This window comes from Sus scrofa, chromosome 6, assembly GCF_054392235.1.
Source record: "Sus scrofa isolate SSC_HxYL_T2T_F1_AM1 chromosome 6, Sscrofa_HxYL_maternal_Yorkshire_Landrace_v2.0, whole genome shotgun sequence".
NCBI classification, from domain to species: Eukaryota; Metazoa; Chordata; class Mammalia; order Artiodactyla; family Suidae; genus Sus; species Sus scrofa.
In genome coordinates, this window is record NC_139388.1 from 117,103,720 (window position 1) to 117,116,074 (window position 12,355).

The 12,355-nt window shown below is 39.7% G+C and overlaps 1 protein-coding gene across 1 annotated transcript in view; it reads right to left on the reverse strand.

Annotated features, from left to right (window-relative positions):
• Positions 1-12,355, reverse strand: part of CDH2 (cadherin 2) — a 232,270-nt gene that overhangs the window by 214,983 nt on the left and 4,932 nt on the right. The gene's annotated exons all lie outside the window — the stretch shown is intronic.

Below are 12,355 nucleotides of genomic sequence, written 5' to 3' on the forward strand. Positions count from 1 at the left end.
CCCACACTGGGGACAGCACTGAGCTGACAGTCTGCAAAGGCTTGTGGGGAAGGCCAAGTATGAATGTGCTGGTTGCATATCCAAACCCATGAGGGAGAAGCTCTCAGTGGGAGGTTAAATTTCATAGTTTGTATTTACCTGGGGGGTGGGGATCCACCTGTATACTCTGGGTTTTCTTTCAGGAGGTTGGCATGTGAGATGCTGGCTTCTATGTGCAAGGTTCAGAAATACCCCATGGTAGCAACTCCCACCTTTTGGGCGGTGCCTTTCCTTCTCGTTCAGTCTAAGTCTTCATTTCCCCTTTGAACTCCTGTTTAGTTCAAAGGTCACGGATTACAGACCAGAGCTTAGTCTTCTTAGCATTCAGGTAAGGCTCAACGGGGGGTGGGGGAGAGGTTCTCACCACCCACTGGAGTCCTTCCCTCAGATGTCACCAGCTCCCTTATCATGGTCTTTGGAACATTTAAGGACAGGGCGCTGGGGTCCTAATGTCGCCTAGAAAACTCTCCTAGGATCAGGACTGGTTTGCTTTCCAACTATGTAGGCTGCCTAACTCAAGCACACCTGGCTTTATTGGCTTTACTGTGTTTTGCAGATACTGCTTCTTCTTTTTTTTTTTTTTTTTTTTTTTTTTACAAATTGATGGTTTGTGGCAACCCTGCATTGTCAGATGATGGTTAGCATTATTTTAGGAAGAAAGCATTCTTTGATGAAGGTATAGACCCTGTATTTGTAGAAAACATGCTATTGCACACTTCACAGACCACAGCAAAGTACATTACTTGGGCATGCTGCACGAGGAAATCAGTTCGTGACTCCACTCACTATGACCCAGTGTCCTGGAACCAAACGTACAATATCTCCGAGGTCTGTCTGCATGGCCAGGATTGTCTCGGGTACCCCATTAGGCTTGAGGACTCTTTATAAAGTAAAGCTATTGATCTTCTAAGACTTCATGAGGTTGGGAGCAAGACGATCCGGAAAGAGGCCATCTCCCCCTCTGCAGGTGATTGCCACTCGCCCAGATGAGCACACACTTGATGGGTAAGAACATAAAGCCAATGGTTAATGCAAATTCTGTGGAGGGTTGAGTGGAACCCTTAGTCACTAAGGAGCTACACTAGCAAATTACACTCCTGACCTCTGCCAACTTTTCTGGCAAGTTTGGAGGAAACAACTGCACATACAGAGCCTGGTCCCTTCCTCACCTCTTTTCTGCTGGGAGCCCAGCTGCTCTGACAGTGCACATGTTGCTATGCTGTAGATGCACTTACAAGGGCAGGATCCCTGGGTGGGAGGCTAGCCCTCCCCCTGCCTTGTTAAAGATCCAAGGTGAGGGACGAGGGGGGTGGGGGGGATTAACTCAGACCTTCAACATATTTAAGCCGCAATCTCCACTGTCTTTGTCAGGAATCAAGGCTGTATTTGGATTCTCTATCTACTGACTCTTTTGTCTTTATTTGTCCAGAACTTAGATGGATAAGAAGCACTCTTTACTAGATCTCTTCAAAGACACTAAAATTACCAACAAAGCCTCAACGTAACTAAATACTCAAAGGCCAAGGCTAAAGATCAAAAAGAAGCCAGGCCAAAGAATATCCTTACACTACCAGCAGGGGCACAAATCCACCAGCATGGCTGGACACTGAGGATCTGAGAGCAAAAAACCAAGTCTCTTTAAATGCTCAGAGAAACCCAGGTCCTGGGAACAGAAAGTCACATGGGCCTCCGCACTGCTGGGTAACTAACCATTCTGGGCAACTAACCATTCTGGGCCAAGCCACTCAGGGTTGGGAAAAACAAGGCAATGCACAGTACTGTCACCCATTCATCTGTTACCTGCATCTCTTAAGTTCACCACGAAAGGGTTGTTTGACCAATGACAGAAATCACCTACTTCCATGGCTCAATGTTGGAATTTCCCACTCATAAGGCCAAAGTTTGTTCCCTGGAATTGAGATCCTTGAAGCCTTCATTTTAAAGTCCAAACTCTCCTCCAGGTTGCAATCCTACAGAATCTTGAATAGAAACACTTATCTTGCCCCTGCTGGGTCAGCTCTAGGGGACTTTCAAGCACCTGATAGTTACCAGGGAGGAAGAACACTCTAGCTCCAGGAGGTTCCTAGAGGTGTGCCTCTGGGTGAATGGGTTAAACCAGGCTGCCTTAAGACTTCTGTAAAATGGATAATGAGAATAATACCAACTTATCTCAGGGGCCTGAGGTGAGGATTACCTGAAACAATGCAGGAAGAGCATTCAGCGGGGCACATAGTAAGGGCTTTGCAAATATTAGATTTAATCGCAGGAGTCAGCTTTGGAGTCAGCTTTCCAGAAGGCTCACACTCCTTGGAAGGACCATACAAACCATGATGGCAAACCTTAAGCAAAGGGAATGAGCAACAAATAGCAAGGCCACGTTATAGACTAGTTTCAATCTCACAGGCTAGGGCTCACAGACACCTCAAGGAAGATGCAAGGCCAAATCATACATAAAAACAATCTCTACCTCCTTAATAACCAGAGGAATGCAAACTGAAATCAAAACGAGAGTCCACCAAGTTGTTAAAAATCTCAAAGCTCAGAGTTCCTGTCACGGCTCAGCAGCAACAAACCCGACTTGTATCCATGAGGACATGGGTCTGATCCCTGGCCCTGATCAGTGGGTTAAAGCATCTGGTTTTGCTGTAACCTGTGGTACAGGTCGCAGACTTGGCTTGGATCCTACATGGCTGTGGCTGTGGTGCAGGCCAGCAGCCACAGCTCCGTTTCAACCCCTAGCCTGGGAACTTCCATATGCCACAGATGTGGCCCTAAAAAGACCAAAAAAAAAAAAAAAATTTTTTAAATTTAACCACGTGTACACAAAAATTATGGAAGAACAAAAATATGTACACAGTGCTAATGGACCAATTTGGGAAAGACTCTTGCAGCAGCAAGGTGAAGGATAAACAATAGCTTTAACCTAGCGATGCTACCTCTTCGTACATACCCTAGAGCAGACCAGCACTCCATCATTGGGAGCTTACTGGAGATTTACTAAATCAGAGGCATAGGGGATGGCACCAAGAATTTATGTTTAACAGATTTTCAACGACTGATACGCAAGCTAAAATTTGGGAAAACAGCCCTAGAGTTACCTCCGGCCCTTCCCCCCAGGTAGTAATACTCTATTTCTCAAGCTGTCTGGTAGTTATATTGACATATTTGGTAAACCTTATTGTTTAAACTGCAATATATATGCTTTTATATGCTTATACATATACTTTATACATATATATATACACGCTCCTCTACATGTACCACATTTTATAATAGAAGAAGTTTTTTTAAAAGGTTGAATTTCATACATACACAAGATGAAGTGGATGCTAATCCTGCTTAAATTTTTTTACCTGCGTTCAAATAAATATCACACCTACGGAGTTCACACTGTGGCACAGTGGGTTAAGAACCCAACTGTATCAGCTCAGGTTGTCATGGAAGCCCGGGGTTTGGTCCCCTGCCTGAAGCAGTGGGTTAAAGGATCTAGTGTTCGTGCAGGGTCGCAGGCCTAGGAACTTCCACGTGCCAAGTGTGTGGCCATAAAAATAAATAAATAAATAAATAAAATAAAATAAAATAAAATCATACCCTAGGAACACAGGCTCAGACAGCAGGCTGCTGGCATTTGAATCCTAGTTCCACCACTAAACAAAAGAACTCTGGGCACCTCAGTTTCACCTAATCGTACTTTGGCAGCCTCATACATAAATGGGTATGTTTTATGTGTGAATTAGATGAGTTAATCATGTCATGTACTTAGAACAGAGTCTGACATGTAGTAATTACTCAAAAACGATGCAATATCATTAAGATATTATTATTATTAAGATAGGATGAAACTAAGTTAATGCAACAATTCCTACACCTAATCATCAATAAATCATCAACATCTACACGAACAATAAATCTACCTTCACCATGTTTCGGCAGATTCTGTACTGGCATCAGCCAATATAAGATTACCCTCAGCCCTCTCCCCTCTACTGGGTCCTTGTCATCATGTTCAAAGCACGTGGAGACTAAGTAACTTGCTCTGGTTCCAGGCTGGTCTCAAAACACACACACACACACACACACACGCACACACGCGCCTTGCATCCATAGTAGGATATTAAAAAATTAAATCACAGAAGTAAAAAGACAGACCTAGAAAGACACCAGAATAGCTCCTGTTTGCTTACCTGTAATTCCCAAATCAAACTGCTGGCAGAATAACACTCCATATATATATTAATCCCTGTCCCTAATTGTATCAGCCTATACAACATCTGTTAGAATTCAAGGAGGAATGTTAAAAGATGTGCCCTTCAATTGTGGCTTCCAAATGTGGTCTGAGAGGCACTGGCAGTGTTGCATGCAGAGGTACAAGTCATCCCGCTGTAAGGCGAACACAGAACAAAGCTCCGAACATATCAAGTACTCAAACTCGCTCAAATCATCACATTACCCCCTGATTACATTTGTGTAAAACAAGGGTAATGATTATGCCCCCAAATCTTCAATTAAAGATCTTAGATCCTGTTCACCATATGAAAGCACTTTTCTAAATGATACATGTACATTAACCCACTTACTCTTCACAACAATCTTATGACAGATTCTACTGATTATCCCCATTTTACAAATGGACAGACTGAGGGGTAGAAACGTCACATGTGCCATCCAAGTGCACACAACCACCAAGTGTCAAAACCAGGGAACAGAAACAAATGGACCAGCTCCGGAGTCAACATTCTTAACTGCGCACAATGCCTCCCTAGGCGATCAGCACGCTGGAGAGAAAATACAGGAGACCTCAAAATCGATGGCAATTTATACTTAATAAAGGAAGTATTTCTGTTGAGAAAAACAGAAATTTTATTTGACAAATGACAGCCACCTCTGTGTTGGGGGGGCGTGTGTGTGTGTAATACGCATAAAATCTGGGGAGAAAAATAAAGGAAGGCTCCCTACCTCCAAGTACAAAAATAAATTTCAGATAAGTAAAATATCTCAATGTGAAAATATAATGGGGCAAATACACTTCTTCGATATAACATGAAGTTTGAGAATACTGTTTGGGGTGGAGAGTCTCAGTTTATATCTTGGTATACCCACCAGACCAGAAACATACCAAGTATTATGTAGAAGTGTATGATTTATTACATATAATTTATAACTTAATACATTATTTATTATAATTATATAATTATATCTTATTTATATTAATTATGAAGGACCAAGACTTCAGAAAAAGGGAGTTCCCGTCGTGGTCAGGGGTTAACAAACCCAACTGGCATCCATGAGGATTCAGGTTCGATCCCTGGCCCCGCTCAGTGACTTAAGGATCCGGCGCTGCTGTGAGCTGTGGTGTAGGTCACAGACACGGCTCGGATCCCGCGTCACTGTGGCTGTGGTATAGGCTGGCAGCTACAGCTCCAATTGGACCCCTAGCCTGGGAACCTCCATATGCCTCGAATGCAGCCCTAAAATACGAAACAAACAAAAAACCACCAGACTTCAGAAAATAAGATATCAGGATCATGACAATTCTTGACAAATCCATTACATACACAAATACTAAAAACAAAAGGTAACCATACTGTTTTCCAAAATGCTTTTATTCTAGGCCAGAAAATCTTACACAATCCATTGCTATCTACATTCAAGTATACCACTCTCCCCCTTTTAAACAAAGCTCCACTGAGACGGCCTCAAATAAAGGTAAAGACCATAAACCAAGTCATGGGTTTAACTCAGTTTCGTTTACAAGGTACTCAGCTATAAAGCAATTGGTAAATTAGATCAACAGTTATGCTTATTCTCCCCCCAGTGTTCTTAGCTATCTGTCAAACAAAAAGGACAGAACTGTAGGTAAAACTGAATGCTGAAAACAGAAACACTATAGGTAAACAATTGCTTTTATGGTAAGAAAACTATGTGTAAGGGTGAAACACAAGTGAAATGCAAATTAGATATCAATAAGCTAATGCCACACACAGGGTCTTCTTATATACTGTAAAATGAAGTCCACTCATGTACGAACAGAAATAAATTAGAGCTGCCTTGAAGCAAACAACCCCTTGGAGGGCCATGACCCTTGAATGTAGATGCCTCAGTCTTCATCCTAATGCACAGAATCCTCCACCTAGAATCTAGGTCTTGTAGACAAGGACTATAAACAGAAAAGGCATCCAGAAGGAACGATCTGGGGCCAAGCATGGCCCTCTGCATCCTTCATGGCAACCTCTCAGAGCTTTAAAAAAAACCTACACAAACACAAGAGGATCAACTATGCCCAAAGATGCACTGCCCAGCCAGAAAACTCAATGTTTGTGGGCTTGTAACCCCCCAGCTTAACCTTTTTTAAACGTAAAATTACATCTGGGTAGGGCTTCATTGGGAAGTGGGTCACTAGTAAGCTCAGAGAAGGTATTAAGAAGTATCACTGAAAAGATTAGTCTGTTAACACCCAAACCTTCTGCTTGGGACTTCAAGTCCTCCACCCTCCTGATAAAGGAAAGGGCAAAAAAGCTGTAACTTACTCAATTCCAAACGTCTCTAGCTTTTGGCTGAAGCAATAAGGCCAACTTGCCAGAACTGCAGAAGAAGATATTTAGGTAAGAAAACCCACTAAAGGTGTTTCGTGGTTTGACACCATAAACACTCAAGTGACCTTTAGATGTAATGAAACGATCTGTTTTTATTTTTGTTTTCAAATCAGTTTTCACCTGCCTTAACCTCCTGGATATGTCTACAGGGGTCCATGAGTCTTACCTAATTTTCCTTAAAAAAAAAATAGCAGACCTAAATATACAGACAATTCTACAAATTGAGTGGCATGTGCTAGCTCCAAAGGGCATATAGTGCATGACTTCATAAAAGATGGGAATAAGCTAAAGTGATCCATGCGATTAAAAGTAAATAGTGGAGTTCCCGTTGTGGCGCAGGGGTTAACGAATCCGACTAGGAACCATGAGGTTGCGGGTTCGATCCCTGCCCTTGCTCAGTGGGTTAACGATCCGGCGTTGCCATGAGCTGTGGTGCAGGTTGCAGACGCGGCTCGGATCCCGCGTTGTTGTGGCTCTGGTGTAGACCAGCGGCTACGGCTCCGATTCGACCCCTAGCCTGGGAACATCCGTATGCCGAGAGAGCGGCCCGAGAAAATGGCAAAAAGACAAAAAAATAAAAAAATAAATAAATAAAATAAATAAAAGTAAATAGTTACCATTGAAGGGATGGTTTTAAAAAAAGAGGGTAACGTTTCTGGGGTGCTGGAAACACTATGTCTTGATTGGATGCTGATTTAATACTATGTTCAACTAATGAATACTCAGCAGGTTTTCCACTTATATGTGTATATACTGTCCTGCATGTATCTGATACTTCCATAAAGGGTGAGTATGTATGAGTGTGTGTGTGTGTGTGTGTGTGTGTGTGTGCGTGCGTGCAATTTAAATTTTCAATTCCCTGAACTGTAATATAAAGCAAGACATGAGAATCTTAGAGATGCTCTTCCAGGGGATGGGAACCAAAGGAGCTGGGAAAGGCTAATATTTTGGCTGTTCAAAACACACTTTTCTTCATTTACTGGACCAGAAAGCCATAAAGAATGGACTTCAGACTCTGAACCACTGTGTTAACCAATTAAGACAAAAGAAAAAAAAAAAATTAACGTAGTCAGGGCCTCTAGTTTATTAAAAGATTTATATTGAGCAGAGGGACTGGATTATACCCTTTAAAGTTAATAAATTTTTTTTTAGTCATTTATTTCAGAGTTCACCTAACAGCTCCCCCAAACAACCAACAGAAATTTTGTTAGTGATTGCAGTCAAGCCAAGTGTATCCACCCACTGACCATAGGTCAAGTTACAAACAAAATAGTTCTAGGCTTTCTGGGAAGCAAACAAATCAGTGTGGACTCAGTCACCCCCCACAAAACATTCACATTAACCTGTGCTAGTAGGCCCTTTCCAGATGTGGATGTAGATATTTTTAAAAGATGCCAATTAATTTCACTTGTGAGAGAAAAAGTAATTCAAACTATTCAATCATGAAAAATGTGCCACTGAACATAAAAATATTTCAATACTTAATGACAGAATCTCTTGAATTTATTTTTACGGAAACGAATGCTAAAAAAAAGTTTCCAAAAAACAGACAGACAAACATGCATAGCCTGAGGTTTTCTTGGTTATTAGAAAATATTTTTAAGTTCTAGGGTAAACACACAAAAAATTATTTTTTGAGTACTTATCAACACATTATTTGTTGCTCAAGACAATTTAAAGAGCATTATAAAGCTGATTATAGGAGTTCCCATTGTGGCGCTGTGGAAACAAATCCGACTAGGTACCATGAGGTTGCAGGTTCAATCCCTGGCCTCGTTCAGTGGGTTAAGGATCTGGCGTTGCTATGAGCTGTGGTGTAGGCTGCAGATGCAGCTCAGATCTGGCGTTGCTGTGGCGTAGGCCGGCAGCTACAGTTCCAACTGGACCCCTAGCCTAGGAACCTCCATATGCCGCAGGTACAGCCCTAAAAAGCCAAAAAAAAAAAAAAAAAAAAAAGATAAAGCTGATTATAAATCGTTTACTTAAGATGTTTTTCTTCTTTCTCTAAGAGAATGTATTTTGTTTTTTTAAGAAAGAATGAAAATCCTGACCAAACATTACATTTTGGCTTCAAATGCCAAAATAAGTCAAAATATTTAAGATCAAAATTAAGCAGAAAATATCTCAAAAGTTAACCACTTTACAAAAATCTCATAAACTCAGTAGTAAGGAACTGAAATTCCCCTCTAATTTGATATTCATTCCAAGCATCATATTAAAAGGGTCCCAGTCCAGTAAAGGGAGAAATCACTTGCTTTGCAGTCAGGCTTAACTCTCTACTAAAAACAGACATGGTTCCACTTTGGACTCTCACAATAAATAGTCCTACTGCCTGACTTCCACTTTCATCATCTCTAAAACAGGAATAAAACCACTTGAGTGGCAAGGTTATAGAAACAATTAGCTGAGGTAACATACCAGTTTCCTCCTCTGAAATAAAAAAGCTTTCATTTTTAAGGTGTAGTTCTACCAGACATTGGTTTTTAAAAAAAGATTTGAAGAGATGGCAGTAAATATCTAAAGTTTCAAACAGCTTTCTCTGGTATCTGTGCTCTTCTGAGTTCTATGAATGGCCTACTGATTATTACCAAAAATAAATTAGTGAGATGTCTTAGAACTATATATGAGGAAAAAAAAAAAACCAAAAAACTGAAAGGGCATTCCTTAGAATGCTTACTAGAAGCAGTAATACAAATGTTGATACTTAATGCCACAGAAGAAAGCTGAATAAACTAAAAATTTACTTTAAATGTGAGGACAAATAGAATCATTTCACATTTCTAGTTCCAATAATTTCTGGAATAATAAAGAATGCAAATTATGATCCTTTAACTTTTTAAAAATTATTTCCTTAACCCATCAAAGCATACATTATATATCAGAATCAGGAAGGGGAAACTCCATATAAATGTTTTAAATTAGGATGTTTAAATAAAATTTTTTTAAAATAAACACAAAATCCAATATTAAAACTACAATATACAGTCATACATAAGTATATTATAGTCAAGTCAATTTTTAATTAATATAAAAATAATTTTAAATTACAGTATATAGGAGTACAGAAATACACTAATACTCCAATATTCATGCATTTATTTTTTGTATAGGTAGGTATATTCTATAAAAGAAAACCTAAGGAGTTCCCAGCATGGCTCAGTGGTAACAAACCCAACCAGCATCCACTAGGACACAAGTTCAATCCCTGGCCTCGCTCAGTGGGTTAAGGATCTGGTATTGCCATGAGCTGTAGTGAAGGTCATCAGATCCTGCGTCGCTGTGGCTGTAGTGGAGGCCAGCAGCTGGAGCTCTGATTCAACCCCTAGCCTGGGAATTTCCATATGCCCCAGGTGTGGCCCTAAAAAGACAAAAAAAAAAAACAAAAAAAAAACCTAAGAACAGATCAAGGATGAATACTTCCCCAAGTTACTTGACTATGAATGCCATATTGTATTTATAACAGCACCTCCTTTTAAATGACTCAAGCTGTTTTAAAAGCATTACACCAATGCTTCTTGGGAAAAAACTCAAGTAAACAGTTACCTTAGTAGAGGCTATAGACCAGAACTTCTGATTCCAATACTAAACGTTCTTCTGCACCTTAGGGTCTAGGTACTTGTAAGGTCCTCTTTAGAATACCCTTTCACCATAGCAGATGAAAAGCTAAATATTCAGTCAAGAGAATATAAGAAATATCATCATGGTTTAACCAACTAGTATAATCTCTCAGGCACAGATAACTCAGCACAGTAGGGTCATTCCAGCATACAACATGGGAACTTATCAATCACACTACCCACTAACTTAGCCAATCTTCCTTTGAACTTACTTATAGCTGCTCAGGCTGCTATAGGTTGTTCTCAATCCAATTTTAGTGTTCCAGGGTTAGTTTATCTTCATTTTCATCTTATTTCTACTCTGCTTGATTTTCTACTCTTCAGTTATAGCTTCTACCTGTGGTCTGTGTCCAAGCTCTCTTCATTCAGAGGCCCTGAAATCCCACTGAGTATTTTGGCTGTCCTTCCCTGAAACTGTTCGAGACCCAAGACTATGCCAAAACTATTGAGTGGTTTAACAATCATTTTCTTGAGCTGGAAGTCGAACTAAAATGTTTTATTCCACAGAGCAGGGGTTCTCAAATCTGACTACATATTACTCCATAATTTATTAAATCAGTTCCTATTGATGGACTTTCAGAAATCAACTAATCCAATCTTTTATAATTAGAAACAATGCTTCAATGCATATATATGTATATCTGTATGTGTATATATGCATCACGAATACACACATATCTGTAAAAACGACTAGAGGAGAACTTGCTAGGGCAAAGGACTATATTCTTTAAAAAATTTTTTTAATTGAAGTAAATTAATTTACAATGTGTTAATTTCATGTGTACAGCAAAGTGATTCAGTTTTTATATATATACACACACATTTACATATTATATATATATATACATACATATATATTCTTAAGATTCTTTTGCATTATAGGTTATTAAAAGATATTGAATATAGTTCCCTGTGCTATACATTAGGTCACTGCTGTTTATCTATTTTATGCAAAGTAGTGTGTATCTGTTAATCCCTAACTCCCAATTTGTCCTTTCCCCCCACTTCCCTCTTTGGTAACCATAACTTTGTTTTCTATGTTTGTAAGTCTCTATTTCGCAAATAAGTTCATTTATATCATTTTTTAAGATTCCGAATAAGCAGTATCACATGCTATGTCTTTCTTTGTCTGACTTACTTCACTTAATATGATGATCTCTACATCTATTCAAAAGGGCTATATTTTTAATGCTGATGCCTATCACTCTATCTGATGGTTCTCCTGGAAACTATCTTCTCTCAAAGAAATAGAAAAGTATAAAAGTAATAGAGTAAATAATATCTATTCTTAGTAATATTACATTTCCCTTCCTCGAAGCCTATCTCCCACCCCACCCCCTAAATAGTTTATTTTTAGTGATAAAAGCAGCACAGCCAATGGGCGGAAAAAATTATCTTTAAAACTCAAGCGTATAAAAAATACAGATGACTTCTAACCTATCATATATGATAAACTATTGTTAACAACCCTCAAAAAAATCACACTCTATCACTCTGAGTATCTGAAAATCCCTGCATTTCAGGCTAAAAATTAAAGTCATCCAAAGCCTTTGAAAAGGAATCATTTTGGGATATTTTAGGCCACCCTAAGAGTCACGGAACTAGAAAGTCCCTTAGCGATCAACTAATCCAACAGGGCGAAAGATTTATTAAGGAAAATGAGGTCATCAGAGTTTAAGAAACTAAACTACATCTGGACCAGATTAGAACCCTAGGCTTCCTGCCCTTGACACTAGCTCTTGCCCTTGACCCTAGCTCCTGCCCTTGACATTATGCCAAGGCAGCTCACTTGCACAGAACAAAGCTACTACACTCCTGGCGCCCAAACCACCTAAGAGGATACACACACTATCGAATGGCACTTCATGCCAAACGGGTTGATGTTGCAGGGGACACACACATAGAGAGCAGTCCCTAACATATATGTTGCCTGTATACATGCAACTCAAGAGCTTGGGTGCTGTAAGTACAGTTGGAAGTTCAGACGAAGAAGTATACTGAGTCCTAAAGAGAGTTACAGGGCATAAGAACCGAGCAGTATTTATGCATAACCTCAAGTTTCCTTTTAAAAACACTAATATAAATCACAATCTTAAAAGTTTTCAA